This window comes from Ictidomys tridecemlineatus, chromosome 6 (genome assembly GCF_052094955.1).
Source record: "Ictidomys tridecemlineatus isolate mIctTri1 chromosome 6, mIctTri1.hap1, whole genome shotgun sequence".
In the NCBI taxonomy this organism is placed as follows: domain Eukaryota; kingdom Metazoa; phylum Chordata; class Mammalia; order Rodentia; family Sciuridae; genus Ictidomys; species Ictidomys tridecemlineatus.
In genome coordinates this window covers 117,357,289-117,378,291 of record NC_135482.1, presented here as the reverse complement: position 1 = coordinate 117,378,291, position 21,003 = coordinate 117,357,289, and the positions used below count along the sequence as shown (strand labels likewise).

General features: G+C 37.5%; 1 non-coding gene and 1 pseudogene across 1 annotated transcript; one reads left to right on the top strand and one right to left on the bottom strand.

Moving 5' to 3' along the window:
- Window positions 1–933: 933 nt before the first annotated feature.
- Window positions 934–17,500, top strand: LOC110597349 (uncharacterized). Its single transcript, XR_013423252.1, has 4 exons — window positions 934–1,249; window positions 12,922–13,044; window positions 15,603–15,755; window positions 17,353–17,500. It is a non-coding gene; the product is annotated as an uncharacterized LOC110597349 (transcript).
- Window positions 17,501–18,307: 807 nt separating this feature from the next.
- LOC144364999 (delayed-rectifier potassium channel regulatory subunit KCNS3-like) lies at window positions 18,308–20,239 on the bottom strand (annotated as a pseudogene).
- Between the last annotated feature and the right edge of the window lie 764 nt (window positions 20,240–21,003).

Genomic DNA, 21,003 nt, shown 5'->3' with positions numbered 1-21,003 from the left:
TATTATGCCCAACTATAACTAAAAATAATTTTTTAAAAAAAAACGTAGCTCATAAAGAATTTTAACCTATAGCACATAAAGAATGCATTCAATGAAATAACAAGGCAAGCAAAAAATACATGAAATGTTGAAATCATTGGTCATTTGAGGAATAAAGAATAAAATCAGAATGTCTTACAACTATCATCTTAATAGTGGTTGTTATATTTTACGTCAATATTTTATGATACTTTGACATTGGAATATTGTGTTCTTAGGAAGCAAAATTGCCCTTCACATGGTTTATGAATTCCTAGAAAAAGAAATAATTTACCTGTGATCATGCCTTTGATATGAAAACCAATCAGTCCTAAATAAATATTCCTGTCTGCCCCTCTTTATCAGATTTCTGCAGTCTGGAATATTGCCTTCCTTTTATAAACTATTCAGAACCAGGAATTGGACAATCAGAGAACAATCTATTATGGTTTGGATATGAGGATTCCTCCCCGCCACACACGCACGCGCACACCCACCCACCCACACACACACACACACACACACACAAACTCCTGTTGATGTACAAATATTTGGAGCTAAAATGATTTGATTGTGAGAGCCCTAACTTAATCAGTCCATTCTGGTCTGCATGGACCGACTAGATGATAAATATAGTCAGGTGGAGCATAACCAGAGGAAAAAAAAAAGAGGGGACTATGGTATAGAAAGAAGGGATGGGAACAAAGCAAAACAGAAACCCAGCAGGCCAAACATTACATATGGCAGCTCAGGTCAAGCATCTGTGGCATGTGTTAATAATATATGCACCTCAAAATGCTTCTGCAGCTCTGTTCCTACAGCCTTGCCAGTGGCAGCCCACATGGACTAAGACTGCTAGGACATGGTCTGCTGAGTTTCTGAAAACATCAGATAAGGAAAGAGCAATTTGAAACTATCTGGGGCTCCAACCAGCAGCCCTACCAAGCAAGTGCCTCCTCCACTCCCACCAAAGCACCTGGTCTGTTGGAAATGAGTCCAGGACAAAAAGGATGCTCATGACTGTCAGGATGAAATCTCAGCGACTGTTTTGAATATTTGGTTTTTGCAGAACTGAAAGAGTTCATTGCCCCAGCATGACCTGCCCTTTGGAGAAACACTACCCTGTCTTTAAGTCAAGTACTCTGCAAGCTGGCATTGCATAGGAGGCTACCTTCTGGAAAAATCTGAAGCCACCATCATGAGGGGGACTGTGCTCCTAAATAGTCTGAAGGTAAAGCTAAAGCCCTTGTCTCTAGGAATACGTGCCTCATGAAAATGTATCCCAGGTTGAATTTGCGTTGTTCTAGGCAATTTCCCTCCTTCTATAAACTGAGTTTAGATAGGTTCCACCTTCCCAGCGCCCAATGTCAGGGAAAGGCAGATGTTGCCAATAAGGCCTTAAATGGCAGAAAAGACTCCTCTTCTTGCCTCTAAACCTCCTGAGAATTTTGTCAGTCAGTGACTATGTCCATCTTATAATTTGAATTTTGAACCAAGATCGTTCTGTCTGTAAAACCCATCACTTTTGCATTGCCAAGATCCAGTTCCAGAGTATACCATGAAATGAACAATATGGTACATAACAAGTTATGATCTCAGTCTACACAAAATGCAGAACCCACACTCTGATACCAAAAAAATATGAAAATAAATAAAAGGATATAAACATATATAAATATTAAAAATTTAAAAGTGTTATATGACATAAATGCAATATATACATGCCTTTGAAAAATATATTGAAGGAACTTTCAGTTTCTGATCTAGCTTTTAAGGGACTTGAAAGTCACTCCATCATCCAATAAGAGAAAAAAATGAACAAAATAAAAAACACCTTTCTTAGATCATCAGAGAACTATGGTCAAAGGACAAACTGATGCCCCAAATCAGCCAGATGCAGATACAGAGAATCAGGCAGAAACTCACACATAGAAGCAAAGGAGGACCATTCCAGGCTGAAAAAGCCTATACTGTGATTGCCTTGTTGTTGTAGACTTAGGAGAAATGTGAGATTTAAAAGATCCCAGGGTGCCCAGTCTTTTTTTAATTATTAATTTTTTAAATTTATATATGACATCGGGATGGATTACAATTCATATCACACATATAGAGCACAATTTTTTATATCTCTGGTTGTATACAAAGTATATTAACACCAATTCATGTCTTCATACATGTACTTTGCATAATGATGACCATCACATACCACCATCATTTCTAACCCCATGCCTCTTCCCTTCCCCTCTCACCCCTCTGTCCTATCTGGAGTTTGTCTATTCCTCCCATGTTCCCCCTCCCTACCCAACTATGAATCAGTCTCCTTATATCAGAGAAAACATTCGGCATTTTTTTTTTTAGAATTAGCTAACTTCACTTAGCATTATCTCCTCGAACTCCATCCATTTACCTGCAAATGCCACGATTTTATTCTCTTTTATTGCTGAGTAATATTTTATTGTGTATAAATACCAAATTTTTTAATTCATTCATCCATTGAGGGGCATCTTGCTTGGATCCACATTTTAGCTATTGTGAATTGTGCTGCTATAAACATTGATGTGGCTGTGTCCCTGTAATATGCTGTTTTTTTAAATATTTTTTTAGTTGTTGATAGACCATATAAAAATAAATAAATAAAATATGCTGTTTTTAAGTCTTTTGTGTGTATACTGAGTAGAGGGACATCTGGGTTAGTGATTCCATTTCCAATTTTCTAAGGAATCTCATTGCTGATTTCCATAATGACTGTACCAATTTCCAGTCCCACCAGCAGTGTATGAATGTACCTTTCCCCCCACATCCTCACCAACACTTATTGTTGTTTGTATTCATAATAGCTGCAATTCTGACTGGAGTGAAATGAAATTTTAAAGTAGTTTTGATTTGCATTTCTCTAATTGCTAGCAATGATGAACATTTTTTATATATTTGTTGATTGTGTATCATCTGAGAAATGTTTCTTCAGATCCTTGGCCCATTTATTGATTGTTTTTGGTGTTTAGCTTTTTGAGTTCTTTACATACCCTAGAGATTAGTGCTCTATCTGATGTGTGAGGGGTAAAAAATTGTTCCCAAGATGTAGGCTCTCTATTCACCTCACAAATTGTTTCTTTTGCTAAGAAGAAACTTTTTAGTTTGAGTCCATCCCATTTATTGATTCTTGGTTTTAATTCTTGCACTATAGGATTCTGTTAAGGAAGTTGGGGCATAATCCCACATGATAGAGATTAGGCCCTACTTCTTCCAATAGATGCAGAGTCTCTGGTTTTATTTCTAGGTCCTTGACCATATTGAGTTGAGTTTTGTGCATGGTGAGAGATAGGGGTTTAATTTCATTGTGTTGCATATGGATTTCCAGTTTTCCCAGAACAATTTCTTAAAGAGGCTCTTTTCTCCAATTGGCACCTTTGTCAAATATTGTACTTTTGTGGGTTAGTCTCTGTGTTCCATTGGTCTATCAGTCTGTTTTGGTGCAAATACAATGCTGTTTTGTTACTATTGTTCTGGTAGTATTGTTTGAGGTCTGGTATAGTGATAGCACCTGCTTCACTCTTCTATTCTGGATCTCTTATTTTTCCATATGAATTTCATGACTGCTTTTTTGTTTATTTTTGTGAGGAATGCCATAGGGTTTTGATTGGAATTGCATTAAACCTGTACAGTGCTTTTGGTAGTATGGTCATTTTGATAATATTAATTTGTCCTATCGAAGAGCAAGGTAGATCTTTCCATCTTTTAAGGTCTTTTTTAATTTCTTTTTTTAGGGTTCTGTAGTTTTCATTGTATAGGTCTTTCAACTCTTTCCTTGATTCCCAAGTATTTTATTTATTTTAAGGCTATTGTAAATGAGACAGTTTTCCTCATTTCTCTTCTGAGGATTTGTCACTGATATACAGAAATGCCTTTGACTTATGATGTTGATTTTATATCTTGCTACTTTACTGAATTCATTGAGTTCATTTACTAGTTTTAGAAGTTTGCTGGTGGAATTGGGGGGGGTCTTCTAGGTATAGAATCATATCATCAGCAAATAGTGCTAATTTCAGTTCTTCTTTTTCTATGTGTATCCTTTTAATCTCTTTCATCTGTCTGATTTCTCTGGCCAGTGTTTCAAGGCGTATATTAAATAGAAGTGGTGAAAGAAGGCATCCCTCTCTTGTTCCAGTTTTTCGAGGGAATACCTTCAATTTTTCTCCATTTAGAATTATATTGGCCTGTAGCTTAGCATAGGTAGCCTTTACAATGTTGAGATATGTTCCTGTTATCCCTAATTTTTCTAGGGTTTTGAACATGAAGAGGTGATGTATTTTACTGTGTCTATTGAGATGATCCTATAATTCTTATCTTTAAGTCTCTTGATGTGGTGAATTATGTTTATTGATTTCCACATGTTGAACCACACTTGCATCCCTGGGATGAAACCCACTTGATCATGGTATACTATCTCTTTGATATGTTTTTGTATTCAAATTTTATTGAGATTTTTTGCATCTATGTTCAATAGAGCTATTGGTCAGAAGTTTTCTTTTTTTGATGTATCTTTTCCTGGTTTTGGAAACAGGGTAATATTGGCTTTATAGAATGAGTTTGTAAGTGCTGCCTCTTTTTCTATTTCCTGGAGTAAATTGAAAAGCATTGGTATAGTTCTTCTTTAAAGGTCTTCTAGAACTTGGCCGTGTATCCACTGGGTCCTGGGCTTTTCTTGGTTGGTACATTTCTGGGATGGCATCTTCTATTTCCTTGCTTGAAATTGATCTGTTTAAATTGTGTGTATCATCCTGATTCAATTTGTGCAAATCATGTTTCTAGAAATTTGTCGATGCCTTCAATATTTTCTATTTCATTGTAGTACAAGTTTTTGAAATAATTTCTAATTCTCTTCTGAATTTCTGTAGTCTGTTGTGATATTTCCTTTTTCATTACATATGTTAGTAATTTGAGTTTTCTCTTTCCTTCTCTTCATAAGCATGGCTAAGGGCCTGTCAGTTTTACTTATTTTTCAAAGAACCAACTTTTTGTTCTGTCAATTTTTTCAGTTTTTTTGTTTCAATTTCATTTATTTTAGTTATGATTTTAATTATTTCCTGTCTTCTACTGCTTGTGGTGTTAATTTGTTGTTCTTTTTCTAGGGCTTTGAAATTTAATGTTAAGTCATTTATTCATTGACTTTTTTCATCTTTTAAGCTACGAATTCCATGCAGGAATGAATGATGTAGAAGGTTTAAACACTACGAACCAATCTAACTTAGTTGATGTGAATATACTGGACTCTCAAACTGTGGAATGCACATTCTTTTAATTTTCCATGGAACTTCACCAATATGGAACATATGCTAGGCTGTAAAATAATAAGTTTTAAAAAGATTACTATATAGAATATGATGATAATGGAATAATAATAGTTTTAGATGATTTTCAATTATTGGAAAGTCAAGCAGTATCTTTTTACTCACTGTGTCAACAAAGAATTCAAAACAGAAATTAGATATTATTTCTAGTGGTAATTAAACACAAAATATCAGTGTATTTGAGATTTTGTTAAATGTTTAGAGGGAAATTTGTAGCTTTAAATGCTTATATTCAAAAATAAAGATCTAATATCATATGCACTTTGTTCATATGAACTCTTAGTGTTGCTGAACAATATTGATATAATTTCTTAGTTTTGTTATTCTTATCAGAGTGCTTATTTCATATCTTCTCCTTAATCCTGTACTACCCCACACTGATGGCCACTCTGCTTATTTTATTGGTAAAACAAAAGCAATCAGGAAATCTTGACATCTGTGTTTTGACATATCAACCCACTATGAGGGCTGTGTACTGGTGTATCCTCTCACCCTCCTTTAATAATAAATTGTTCCTACTCCTATCCAAACCATCTCTTCCACTTGAGCACTGGATCCCACACCCTTGTGCTCACTCTAGGACTACATTTACCTTCCTTCCTTCTTCTCTGCATCTTCCCCAACCCCCACTTATGTATATCCTTCCTATTAAATATAACATGCAGGGGAATCTCCCAGCTTAAACCGCAGATTGTCCTCTCCCTGTTGCCCTATTTCTTGCTTCCTTTCACAGCAATAGTCCTTCAAAAAACTATTTATTTCTCAAATATCTCTGCTTTCATTATTGTCGTTGTCCCAGTTAAAGTTTTATCCTTCCCATTCTTTTGAAACTGTGCTTGTCAACATTATCAGTGCCCTTCAAGTTGCTGACTCTAGCGATCAATTGCAGTCCTATAACTTAATCTGTTAGTAGCATTGGACTATTGATAACTTCCTGCCTTTGAAGAGACATTTTTCATCTGGCTTCTGAACTACCTCACTTTGCTGTTCTTTGTGCCTTACAGCTATTTGATATTACTTTCTTTTGTTGATCTTCCCAACCCCTGTAAGTTGATGTGCTCCAGAGGTCAGTCATGGAAATTCCTCTCTGCCTGTTCCCATTCAACTAGGCAAGCTCTTCGAGTGTCATGGCTTGAAATACCATCTTTATGCTATGACTTCCAAATGTACGTGTTCATTTCTGATCTCTCCCCTAGACTTCAAACTCACGTATACAGCTACCCATTTGATAGCATCTTGGATTTCTAATGGGCATCTCAGATTCAACTTGTCTAAAACTAAATTTATCTTTCTTTTTCTTTCCTTTTCCCCAACCCCTCTGTCTTAGCAAATGAGCACTCTACCAGTTGCTTTTGGATTGTCTCTTCTGTCTCTTAGAACAGGTATCCAATCCAAAAGCAAATGAGATCAGTTATATTCAAAATATTTGTCAATCTGTACACCTGCTGCCTGTCTCACTGCTACTATTCTACTCTAAGTCACCATCACCTCTCACCTGCTAGTCAGGATCCTCCCAGATGGTCTCTTTACTCCCACTGTAGTCACCCACCCCTCAAAGGGGAGGGCATTTATTTTTCTTCTCCACCACTCACTGGCTTCCAGCCACATTGGCCTCCGTGATATTGCTCACACATACCAAGCATGTTTCTGTCTTCTGCCTGGAAGATTCTTCCCCTGTATACTCCTATAGAATATCTTCTACCACTCTCTAGTCTCCTACTGTTTTCTTCAGGGTGTTTTGTTATCAGCTGTCACATTATCTGTTTAATTGTCTGTTTCTCCCAACTGTAATATGTGCTTCATGGGACTTTGACTGTGTTCACTGCTGTGTTTCTTCAGTCCACTGATATAATGCCTCTCATATAGTGTGTGCTTGATGAATGTTTGCTGAATAACTGAGTATGTTTAATAACCAGTGTTCATTAGCTTCTTATAAAATGCTTAGAAAGAATATTGTTGAAATCCATGCAACATTTTTATGTGGGGGTAATTGGAACATAGATTTCTCAAGCTGGAAACAAGTTCATATGGTATGAATAAGTCCAGAATTGTAACCTTTGCCAGTAATGAATGAGTAAGTTACATTTCCCTCAGTATGGTTGCTAATTCAATCCAGAATTTTTTTAGTTTAACTATTAATGGACTTGCCATTGAAAGAGTGAGTTAGGATTCTGCTTTTAAAATCTGTCGCTGTTTGCAAAACTGAAGACTATAATTGCAACACTTTATTCTTGTTCATCAAAAAATGCAATTCCTTTCATTTCCTTCCTCTTAGTCACTTGTCAGCTTTCAGCAGCTGGCAAAATATTAATTATACAAGTGTTTAATTTCTGTGTTTCTCTATAAATCAAGAGCTTCCAAGTGGAACTATAGTATCAATTGCTTGCTTTTCAAATAGAGCTATGCATTGATAGGAGAGGGCACATGTTACTTATCCTTTTCTGCTTATATAGCATCTAGCAGAGAGTACAGAGAGTTTTTCTCAATAATAGTCACAATGCTTTGCAAATGTTGCTATAACTTTTGCAAGAGGCTGTGACATACACTCCCATCTTTTTGGAGATCTATGTTCTCCCTCTAAATTAGACTTCTGTGTAGTTAAAGGGGAAAGGACAGGAGATTGTGAGATTGCACTGAAATATATATGTATATATTTATATAAAATATGTAATGAATTATGAATTGTCAAGTAGGAAAACAAAAATTAGTTTCACCTGACTATGCCACATATTCAGAAATAAAGAACTAACCATTGGATACGAAAGCATTTGGAACATGTGCTCATCTGCAAGGCACCCAGCATTTACCAAGAGAGTGTTATAAAACAGCAGTTCTGAAAGATGTGACTAGGTGTTTCTAAGCCAGGTCACTTTGAAAGCATGGTATGCTAGAATCCTCTTGCAGATTCCCAGCACATACACATATTAGCCTGTTAAAGATTTTGAGATGTCCTAAGGGATAGGAACATGTTTAATCTGTTTAGCTCAGCATTTTCCAAACTTCAAGCAGAGAACATTAGCTGGCTGTGTACTTGTTAACAAGAAGACACTGGTTTAGATCACTGTTTTTGCTCAGTGACAGAGAGTTTTTTGCTCGGCAAAAGCAATATAGAGGTCAAAAGCTTAACTAATGCCCTCAAAGAGCTTAGGGAAATAAAGACTAGAGTTATGAGAGTCATGGGATTGTGGGAGCCCAGAGAGGACATCTATTCTTACAGACCCTAGTCTGCATCCTGAAGGGTCAGTTTTAAATTAACTGGGTGATGACTCAGTCAATGCATTTTTATTCATATATTCCAAAATATTTTCTGAAAACCTATAATCAAGGTGTGCTGTAGCCACAGGGGATTGATAGAGCAGTGCACAAAACTGAGGAGAATTCTTGTCTTCGTGGATCATATGTTTTAGTGGGGAAGACAGATGATAAATTGTGAGAACACATAAAAGTACCATACTTGATTGCATGGTAATAAGCACTAAAGAGAAAACTCTAGCAGTGAGGAGATGAGGGAGGGGTGTGATGATGTATGTGATGAGGTGATACAGTTAGCTAGGGTTGCTAAAATGTCTCACTTAGAAGGTGACATTTGAGCATACAGCTGGATGAAGTGAGAGAGCTAAACAGAAATGACCTGGGCAGAAGGAATAGGAAATGCAAAAGACTGGGGAGAAGGAGTACACTGGCATGTCTGAGAAGCAGCGAGGAAGCCAGTGTATGGGCATGGAATGTGTGCGCAAAGGGGTATGGGAGATGAGGCCAGGAGAGTCAGTGGAGCCAGATCATGGAGAACTGTATGTCATTTCCTGGTCTTTGGCTTCTAATCTAAGTGAGATGGCAAGGAACAGAAGGGACTTAAGAATGCAGAAAAGAACCAGGATCTAACTTAAGGTTAATAAGATAACTCTGCTGCTCTATAGGAAGTGATCTGAAGGGGGCATGTGTCTGGGTGAATAATGGGAAGTGAATTTTTTGGCAGTAAGTGATATCCAGGGGAAAGGTGAGTGTGACTTGGATCAGGGTGGGATTCAGCAAGGTGGTGCATGATGTTCAGGTTCTGGGTCTATTATGCAAAAGTATGCTTGGGGAGGGTTTGCTGGAGAGTCAATAGATGGGAGAGAACAAGATGAGTCAAGGATGACCCCTAAGGCTGTGGCATGAGTAACAAGAAGGATGCAGTTGTCACTTTTCAAGCATAGAAGATGATGAAAGGAGCAGGCTTGGGAAGGAAAATGAGGAATTCTGTTCTGGAACATGAGTTTGGATTGTTCATTAGACACCCAGGTGATGTTGTTCAGTAGAAGTGTAATATATGAGTATGCCTTTCAGGCGGAGTGCACCTTGAAATAGAAGTGAGGAGTTATAAGCACTGAGAGAGTATTTGAAGCCATTAGACTGGATTAGATGCCCAAGCGAATGTTGACAGGAAAGGGAGAGGATTGAAATATTTGACATGGAGATCTATTTTTGTCAGTAGTTTTTTTTCCATATTTTTTGGTAGTTGTAGATGGACATAATGCCTTTATTTGTTTATTTTTATGTGGTGCTGAGGATCGAACCTAGTGCCTCATGCATGCTAGTCAAGTGCTCTGCCACTGAGCTATAGCCCCAGCCCCTGTCACTAGTTTTTAAGAGCAAACTTCTTGGAAATATTGAAACACTAGGTTTAAGCACAAATAACTTTTTTTTTTCTTTTGCCAAATAGCAAAAAGAATTTCTATTAAATAAAAGTAAACCCCCAAGATCCTGAGCCATTGGTTTATATGAAGAAGTTTCTAGTCTGGGCAGGGGAGGAAGCTGAGGAGGAGCCAACAGGTAGGATTTAGGTGTGAGGCAGGCAAGTGAGCAGACTTGGCAAAGGGGGACATGGCAACCATGGACCAGATAAGGCCCAGAGTTGGCCCTTGACTTAAAAAGGAAGTGGTCTTCTGAGGCAGGAGAACGGTTTAATAGAGTGGTAGGGCAAAAATGCCAGGAAGAATGGGGAAAGGGACTTGGATAGAATATAAGCCACTCAGTATCATCTGGCAAGTCCTATGACCAAATTTCTGTTTGATATTTGTTCTATCAATACAACATTGTTCTTGCAGTCCCTAAACCCACTTGCTTCCTCCCACCATATCTGTGCCTTTTGTGCAAGCCCTCTTGTCAACTACCTTCACTCTCTTTCTTAAACTAATCACTAGCATTACAATGCATACAGTGGCAGCCCAAAATCTAAGCACTTTACTTGCTTTTTCTTTTCTTACAAATCTGCTGTGATTTTAGTCATCTTAAAAATAACTGGAATCTCTCTCACCACCTTATACCCTACTATCACTAAATAAACAAGAGCTGGGGTTGTAGCTCATTGGTGAAGTGCTTGCCTAGCATGTGAGAGGCATTGGCTTTGATCCTCAGCACCACATTAAAAAAAAAAGAAATAAAAAACATAATGTTTGGGTTGTTATTTGGAATCTTTACTGCAGAAAAAATAGAGAAAGAGGCTGTTAACAGTTCAGAGTAAAGAGGGGAAGAGAGGTTTGTTTCAGTGTAGAATCCTTAATTTTTATGATTTTCTTCTGAAACTTTTAAATTTTTCATCTAAAAAAATTTTTTAGTTGTCAATGGACCTTTATTTTATTTATTTATACACGGTGTTGAGAATCAAACCCAGGGCCTCACACATGCTAGGCAAGCGCTCTACCACTGAGCCACAACCCCAGCCCAAATTTTCATTTTTAATAGTGATAAAATATGCGTAACTCAAAATTTACCATCTTAATCATTTTTAGGTGTACACTTCAATACTGTGGGAATGTTGAAATTGTGCAGTAGATCTTGAGAATTTTTTTATCTTGTGGAAGAACTGAACTCTGTTCCCATTAAACAACTCCCATTCCCTTCTTTCCCCAACCCCTAGCAAGTACCATTCTACTTTCTGTTTGTAAGAATTTAACTTCTCTAAGTAATTCATCTCAGTAAAATCACAGTATTTATCTTTTTGTGACTATTTCCCTTGTTATCAAGGTTCATCCATGTTGAATCATGTGTCAGAATTTCTACCTTTTGAATGCTGAATATTTCATTTGTTTATACTTTCACCTGTTGATGGTCATATGGGTTGCTTCCACCTCTTGGTTGTTGTGACTAACATTTCAATGAACCTAAGTGTACAAGTATTTCTCAAGTCCCTGTTTTCACTTGTTTTGGACATGTACCCAGAACTGAAATTGCTGGATCATACTGGTATTCTATGTTTAATTCTTTGAGGATCTCCCATATTCTTTTGTATTTTGTGTCCAAGGAGATTCAGTGAAGTAAATGATAAAAGCATAGATCTAAAAGTTAGTAGACCATGATTTTGTTTCATCTGCTTTTGCCACTTGCCAGTCAAGAGATTTAGAAAGATTAGTTTTCTGATCCTCAGTTTAATTACCTGGAAAATGAAAAACAGTAATTCCCTGATAGCCTCTGGGCCTCACTCATTTACTTGTTGAAGGGGTATGTGTGTGGGAAGCCTTGCTCTAGGACTGGGCTGCAACATTGAGCACACAGACAAGGTTCTTGCTCTTTGGAAGTTCACAGTCTGATGGATTTTAGCAATGAGAACAGAAACTGGCTATGAGAGTGCTCAGTAAACTGTAAATCACCAAGAAAATATTAGTGTTATGCTTGCTCCATTGAAGTTTTCTTCTGGAATGTTTGGGTTGTTATTTCAGCAATAAATTGATGGAAAAAGAAAATAAAAAGAAATAATAGGTATCTCTGTCATAGAAGTTAAGTCCTTACATGAAATAGGCAGATATTAAACATTTGTTGAATGTGTAAAGGAAGGTATTGGGATTTGGAAATTCAGTGTAAGAGGATCTAAATTTTATGTCTCTTTGTTAAATCTTCGGAAATATTAAATCCATTTTAAGAAAAGTTGAGAGTTAGTTATATCTAGCACTCAAAGGAACATAGAGTTGACCATACAGAAAAAAAATTAACTCAAAATTCAAAATACTGATTTTTAGAGAGTGTAAAATCACACATCACTGTCTCTAGATTTCCAAATATAAATTAGAAGAACATAATGCCATTGTAAAGAGCCAACCAGGGCTGGGGTTATAGCTTAGTAGTGCAACACTGCCTAGCATGTGAGAGGCACTGAGTTTGGTCCCAGCAAGCACCACATAAAAAATAAAATAAAGGCATTGTGTCCATCTAAAACTAAAAATATTTTTTTTAAAAAAACAGCAGGACCAAATATCTAATGTTTCTCATTGTGAATGAGGTAAATTTAAGGTCAAATATGATTTATTTAATTATTTTGAGGGGTAAAAGGGAAGTTTAGTTCCTAAAATCGTATTTATACTTAAAACATACAAAATGAGAATTTTTTTCTTCCTTAAAGAAGTCACACTTAGCAGGACACAACTTGAGTGATTACTCAGGCAGTGATGAAGATTCTGTATTGTCTATTTTAGAATTCTGCCACTTTTTATCAATTTTTCAAATATATAAATATCTAATAAATTCCAAAAGTTCTAAGGCCGTGGACTGTGATACTTCATTTTTACACTCATTTGCACAGGACCCTGGGTGTTGACACTAATAAGCACTGGTGTGGCTGTGCGGGGGCAGCTCAACAGCTCCTTAGCAGATGGCTTTCTCCATTTCTTCTCCTCTACAGGCAAACATGCTGAAGACATATTTGGTGAGTTGTTTAATGAGGCTAACAACTTCTACATCAGAGCAAATTCTCTTCAAGACAGAATTGATCGCCTTGCTGTCAAAGTTACCCAACTGGATTCCACAGTCAAAGTTGGGAGTTAATAACCCACTTGAATCAAACTGTGAAAGATGATGTATTAAGAACTGTGTAATGTTTTGAACGACCAACAATAAAAAAAATAAAATATTAAAAAAAAAAGAGGGTAGGTAATTGCGTGAAAGCAGTGAGCTAGAAGTGATGTTGACAAGATGGTAGTAATTAATTGCAGTGTAATTACTGCTTTTTCCTTGAGGTAGTATGTTGACATTTCATCTCATCGTTTCCTAGAAGAATAGTGAGGAAAACCCTACAACATTGTGTTAATTAGTGATGAAAACATTCATATCTTGTTTATCTCATACACCATGCATTTGTTATTTTATATATATAAAGGCTTCTTCAAATATATTCAGTAGTGGAAGTCCTAATATAGGTTAATGGTAGTTATTTTGAAAATACATTCTTGCCTAAAACAGAACCATCCAAAGAGATAGTCCAACCAAGAGAAAGGGTCATAGGTGTATCATGCCAAAGAGCAAAACCTTTAGCCTAATTGTTAGGGTTGATACTTATGAATAATCTTGGTGATTCTGCCAATTTAAAAAATGTTATTAATCTCAGAAATAGCAGTTACCAAAGGCCTTTAAGCTCAGGTTTTAAAATAACATTAACCAAACACTATGTAAGTTAACTGAAAAGCATTTTGATTATATTTCATTTTGATTATATTTCCTAAAATTGTGGCAGTTGCAATAAAATTTAGACTATCAGTAATTCCATTTTAAAAATTTCATTTTCAGTATTTTTTGAATGAAAGACTGAGATTAGACTGGAATAAATTTGCTAAAAAATTGCAAGATACACCATTCATATTTGCTTTGAGAAAAACATTCAAGTTACAAATTATTTTTAGAATTTCTAAATTATTTTAGAATTTCTCTCATTGTTTTAAAATGATCCCAGCATTTGATTTTTGTATTATACCTATTTATAGTAGTATCAATAAAAATAAGCTGTAAATTAAAAAAACATAATTTATTTGTGAAATTTATCCCTCATTATTTTAAAAAGTATATTTGTTCATGCTCAAGGGTAAAATTAAATTAGTATCAATATCCATTATGAATGTTCTGACTTTTCCAACAATAGGAAGCTAAAAACATGCTCTTTTAAATCAGAGTTTTGAATTTTATTTTCTAGTTAAAAATAAAAAATTAGGGCTGGAGTTATGGCTCAGTGGTAGAGTGCTTGCCTAGAATGTGTGAGGCACTGGGTTCAATTCTCAGCACCTCATATAAATAAGTAAATAAAATAAAGGTCTATCAACAACTAATAAAAAATATTAAAAAAATAAAAATAAAAATTTAAATGGCATTTTTGTCAGTTGAGATAAGGAATTCATAACATCTTAAATCTATTATTCAGTTTTAAAATTGATAGCACAGGTGATTGTTTTTTTTTTTAACTTAGCTCCAGCCCAGCACAGGTGATTTTTAATATTCAACTTTATTAGATTTTTATGTTGGCTTTTTGAATTGAAATGATTATGATAAACTTTATGCTGGAAAAGGTTAATCTCTAGATGAAATTTTATGACATTTTATAGTATGTGTCATGTCTTTACAATCCCTTTTCAATTAATATTTTACCTTATTGTTTTCCTTGATATGGATATGAGAGTGGAAGAGATATTTGACTGAAATATAGGAAATATAGCTCACCTTTTTTTTTTTTCTCGGGGGTGAAGGCTGGAAGATGTTGTGTCACATAACAACCTGAATTAGTTTCAGTGGCCAAGCTGGTGGGTTAATAGGACCAGTGTACTCTCCACAAAAAGTTTATATCAAGGTCAGATGAGTGAACAAATAAAATGTAAATGCTGTACAGACACAAGAAAGAAATATATCTAGCACTGATATTTTGACTCCTTTGTATAGTTTTTGTTTTATAAGTCAAGCTACTCAGTTTCTAGGACTTTATGTTAAGAAACTTTTGTTGTCTTTCCTTAATGTCAGTGTTGTAAAAGCTTAATGTGTTATTTACATTTGTGCGATTTTTGCACAAGTATAAGGTATTATACTAAACTACTATTAACTGAGGTTTTCCCCTAGGATGCCGAAATCTATGTATTTACATGCCTTTTATACTCATAACTATATTCCCATGTGGTTTCTGAGAAGGACTGTTTAAAGAATCTGAAGCTCTACTACTTAGGTCCAGTGAAAAATTTGATCTCTACAGAGGAAGAAAAGCCATAATTTGACCATATTTTAGAGAAAACTGTTACCTTTAAGCGAGGAGGGACGGTCATTTTCTTTAAGCATGGTTTTAAATGAACAATTTAAAAAAACATCATTTGGTTACTGCAGGAGATGTTTACTATAGTGGGTCAATTGATACTTATTCCTAAATGGTTAAAAATTCTATATAATTATATATATATATATATATATAATATATATCCTTATATAATTTAACATGGGGGACTTTTCTCTAAACAGTGTCACTACAGGACATCAACATGAAAAAAGCTTTCAAAAGTTCTACAGATCAAGATCAGCAGGTGGTTTCAAAGAACAGCATTCCTAATCCTGTTGCTGACATTTACAACCAGAGTGATAAACCTCCACCTCTGAAATCCTGACACCTTACAGGTATGGCTTCCCACATCCTCAAAGTGTTTTTAGTCATTGTGGATGGAGAGTTAGACAGTGTTGGAAACACACTATGTACTGGATGTATCCTGGATAGCTCATTTGGGTTAAAAGAATTCTTTCAAACTTTCAAAACAATAATGCTCTTGAAATTAGTCCCTGGTGCTAGATTACTAAAGTTTTGGTATTTCAGGATACATATCACTTACCAGAAGAAGTTTGAACTCTGATTTTAACTCTTAGACTTGGATCTTTTAAGTGGAAGTGGGCATTTTATATAATGGCTTTATGTGTGATTATCTTGTTGTTACTTATGTTCAAAGCCACTTCAAAAGCAGCAGCACAGTTTATTTATAATGCAGCAAAATATCTGTCTCAGTGCTTTAGCACTGCAGAGACATTTATTATTAATTCAGAAAAGTGTATTCTACAGTGTTAGGGGTTTTTAAGGGTTAAAATAGAGTCACAAAATTAACTTTCCGTTATTGTTAAAATGGTAAGATACATTGTAAGAACCAAATTTCTAAGAAAAAGGACAGAAAAATTTTAAAGGCTTTTTCCTCTGTCCTCCATCTTTGTTCCCTGTATTAGTCAGCTTTTTATTGTAGTGACTAAAATACTTGATAAGAACAAGTTAGAGGAGGAAAGACTTATTTTGGCTCATGGTTTCAGAGGTTTGAGTCCATGATCAGCCTTCCATTTTGTTGGACCTGAAGTGAGGCAGAGGATTGTGGTGGATGGGCATGGCAGAGGAATGCTGCTCAGTTCATGGATACCAGGAAGCAAAGAGAGAAAGGAAGGGACTAGGGGGAAGATAAAACCTTTTAGGGCACACCCACAATGACCTGCTTCCTCCAACTAGGTACCACCTCCCAAAAGTTCATTTAACCATCAGTGGATTAGTCCACCTATGTGATCAGACCCCTCATGATCCAGCCACTTCTCAAAAACCCCACCTCGGAATACTGCTATATTGGAAACACAAGACACTGGATTCTGGATTCAAACTACAACACTCTCCTCTTTGGAGGCCACTTATTTCACCTCTGCCCAGCACAGATTGTGGAAATCTGTGGCCCTAGAGTCAGTGCTGCCAGCTGATGCTCCCACAGGGCCTTGGGGAATACTGTGTGTTCTTTGTATGTGTCACTGCCTTGACATTCCTGCCTGCAGGGCCCTCCTCAGGGAGAGCTTAGCGTTTCCCCAGTCTCATTTTCCATCCTTTCTGGGATCAACAAGGCTTGGAGATACCTTTTATCACAGCTCTATCAGGATAGGGTAGTTGAAACTGAGTCCCTTTTTTTCTGCATGGACAGAAAAGATTCTCTCAAAACAAATGTAAGAGTTCCCTATAAACTGATGGGAGATGAGCAGGATTCCCCCCTAAGAAGTTTGTATAAAAATGGAACAAGTGTGCTTGCTGGAGGTTATAGGGCACAAATTTTAAAAATATATGATACATATGAATAAAAGCATGGTAATCCTGGTGTATTGGTCAACTTTTGCATTCCTGTGACCAAAAGACTGGACAGAAAAAACTTAAGTGGAGGAAATGTTTACTTTGGCTCATGATTTCTGATTTTTAATCCATGGTCAGCCAACTGCATAGCTCTGGGCCCAAGATGAAGCAGAATATAATGGCATAACAACATGGTGAAGGGACATGGAAACCAGGAAAGAGAGAGAACTGTACTTACCAAGGACAAAATATAAACCCCAAAGGTACACTCCCAGTGACCTACATCTTCCAGTCACACCCTACTTGTCTACAGTTACTGTCTATTTAATCCATTCCAATGGATTAATCCACGATTAGGTTATGTCTCCCATAACCCTAAATATTCTTGCATTGTTTCACACATGAGCTTTTGGGGGACACCTGATATCTAAACCATCACACCTAGTATTTTTGTGACTGCTTTCATTTTTAAATTTTTTTTTGTAGTTAAGATGGGAAGAATGCCTTTATTTGTTTATTTTTATGTGGTGCTAAGTATCAAACCAAGGCCTCGCACATACCAGGCAAGTCCTCTTCCACTGAGCTATAACCCCAGCCCCTTGTGACTGCTTTCATTTGATAAATGTTTTTCCAGGACAATTTCAGTTTTATTTAGCACTGGCAGTGCATCTGAGATGAGATTATTCCAAAGATTATTATTCTTTGTTGGGCACAAAGCTGATGATTATTTGAATTATTTAGTATATGCCTTTGTATTTGTGTTGCTTAGATAAGTCTTCATTTCTCTTATTTGTTTTTCATACTGAATTAGGAAGTTTATTAGGCTCCTAATCTCCATGTCTAGGACGTAAACATGGATTTACATGCATTGTCTCATTTTGTGGATCTTACATGCATGTAGTCTTCATCAGCTGGACCTAGGAGTCTACTTGTCAGTTATTTACAGTTAGCTCAATGTGAGTAAATGGCAAATACAGGATGATGCATAAGCCAGAACAAAACTCTCACCCAATATCATTTACTTTGTTTTTTTTTCCAAAACCATATCACAACTCTCTCTTGTAAAAAATAAATTTCAGAAAGAGAGAGGCATTTCATTGACCTCACTGAGAAAAATAAAGATAATTCTATCATTTCAGAATTCAGCAATGAATGTCCAACTATGGCTAAAAGGTACGCCCTGAGAATTAAATGAATTTAACAAACCCATTAAAGTTTATAAAGCTGTGTTAACCTAATGTCAGGAAGGGGCACAAGATACAGGCACAAATGTCCCTGCTCATTTTGCTGTGCAATTCTCCAAGGATGCGGTGTTATAAACATCCTCATTGTCTTCGATGCTCTGAGCGTCTGTGGAATCGGGATCGCTCACCACGATGCCCACGGAAGAGAGACTGGTAATGACGGCATGCACCCGCTGTGCATAAATGTCCCTAGTGTTAAAGTAAGGTAGCTCATGACACTTCGCCAGTGGGTCCTCACTGCACTGGTCCACATCAATGTCCTTTTGCTTCTGGTAGTACTTGGAAAACTTGCTGAAGATGATGGTGATAGGAAGGGCCAACACCAATATGCCGCAGATGATGCACGTGCTGGCGATAATCTTCCTGGCCAAGGTGACAGGACGGGTGTCTCCATAGTCCACGGTGGTCATGCTGATGGTGGCCCACCACCAGCAGACGGGGATGCTGGTGAGGCTGGATGTGTGATCATCTTTCTCCACAGAGTAGATAAGCACGGAGAAGATGGAGATGCCGACAGACAGGAAGAGAAGCAGCAGCCCAACTTCATGGTAGCTGTGTCTCAGCGTGGCCCCCAGAGACCGAAGTCCTACGGAGTGCCGGGCCAGCTTCAGAATTCGGAAAATCCTCATAAGGCGAAGGATCTGGACCACCTTGCCCATGTTCTCAATGTCCTTGTTCTCTTCTTCCTTGGTGTCTATCACCAATGTGGCATAGAAAGGAATAATGGAGACAGTCAATTATGTTCAGAGGATTCTTCCAGAATTTCGTTTGACAGGGAGCAGCAACCAGCCGGATGGCAAGCTCCCCAGTGAACCAAGCAATATAGGCGATCTCCACACCCTCCAGCACAGGGTCGTCCACCTCCCTATCCTCATTCTGGAACTCCGACATGCTGTGGACACACATGGCGACTATGGAGGCCAGCACCACGCTCAAAGAGGAGATGGCAATCAGCTTGGCAGACAGGCAGTACCCAAGGTTTTCCATTCGAATCCAGATTTTCTTCCGGAGCTGACCGAATCACAGCTGGTCAAACTTCTCCAGCTCTTTCTCAAACAGAGAGGACTCTTCAAACGAGGAGTGGGTGCTCACGTCGTTGCTTTTCTGGTCCCAGTCCTTCTTGTGGTTTTCCTCCTTGCATTCCTGGTAGCAACACTGCAACAGGAGTCAATGAAGAGCTTGTTGATGCCCCAGTACTCGATCTCCTGGCAGAAGGAGAATACACACAGCTCCTCCGTGACATGCAGCTTCCCCGTGTAGTGAAAATTCAAGACATATCTGAACAAGGAGAGGTTCCGGTCAAAATAGTACTCTTTATCGGCCACGCTGTAATCATCACACAGTTCCAGGATGGCCTCCTTGGAGTGGCAGGTGAGCAGCTTCTCCAGTCTGGTGTGAGGGAACCTCAGGAGCGTGCTCTGGTCAACAGACTGCTTAAAAATCCCCACGTTCAAGTTGACAAGTTCCTCATCTTGTCCAGGACAATGGAAAAACTCACCAAACACCATTATGGATCCAGGAATTTGAGAGCTGGCTGGGAAGGGGGAAGAGGACGATCTCGAGGCAACCTTGTGGTGGTGATGTCACACACTCTGCCCTCATCCTGCACAGTAGAACATCCATTGTCATCCAAGAAGCTTCGCCCTTCTTCCCCCTTTGGAACGTGGAGTGCACAGAGGCATTTAGTGGCCAGAAAGTAGAGAAGAATCCTGTACTCTGGTTGTACAAGCCAAGCACCTGCTGGGAAACCACTCTCACAGATTGGCAAGATGCAGAATCCTCAGCCAAGGTACTCCTGGGTCATGTGTAGAAATCATGAGCTTCTTTCTTTTTCATTCACCCAGAGATGCAGGTACTATCTGTTTCGGCTGTTCGCAGCTCACGCAACAGGCAGAGACTTAGGACTCCAGCGATGGCACGCTCCAAGGACTGCAAGATGGGGGGCGCCGCCAGACAGGTGCCCAGTAGGATGCAAAGTCCCTTGCGGGAATAGACCGGCACCCGCAACACGAACCGCCTGAGCCTGCAGGAGTCCTGGTGCGTCTGGCTTGCTCTGCTCTGCAAAGCTGCTCACTAGTGCTGCAGGGATTAGGGCTTGGCGGCGAGGAGAGCGCGGTGGCCCGCGTCAGTCCCATTTCTCTTATTTTTCAAAACGCAAATAGAATTGTTCATTTTGTTTCTTCAGAATTTTGTTTTGTCTCATACTATTTCCCATGGCCTCTCATTTTTTTATACATTATTTACTAAGAGATAAAGAAGTTATATCATCATTGAACTTGGAATATATCTCTTAATTTTAAAAGTTTTATATTTTTATTTTGCTGAGTGTTAAACTTTTTTCTTATTATGAAATGAGATACACTAATTATACCTGGAAATTATGGAAAAGATGTTAAAATTATAAATAACTATATTTCCATCAGTCAGAAAAAACACTGTTTCCATTTTGGTGTGTCTCTCCTTAGTCTTCTTTTGTCCTGGTGCATTTTTTTTTTCTTTTACAAAATTGAAATCACCATTTTTTAACTTTTAAAAAATGATATTT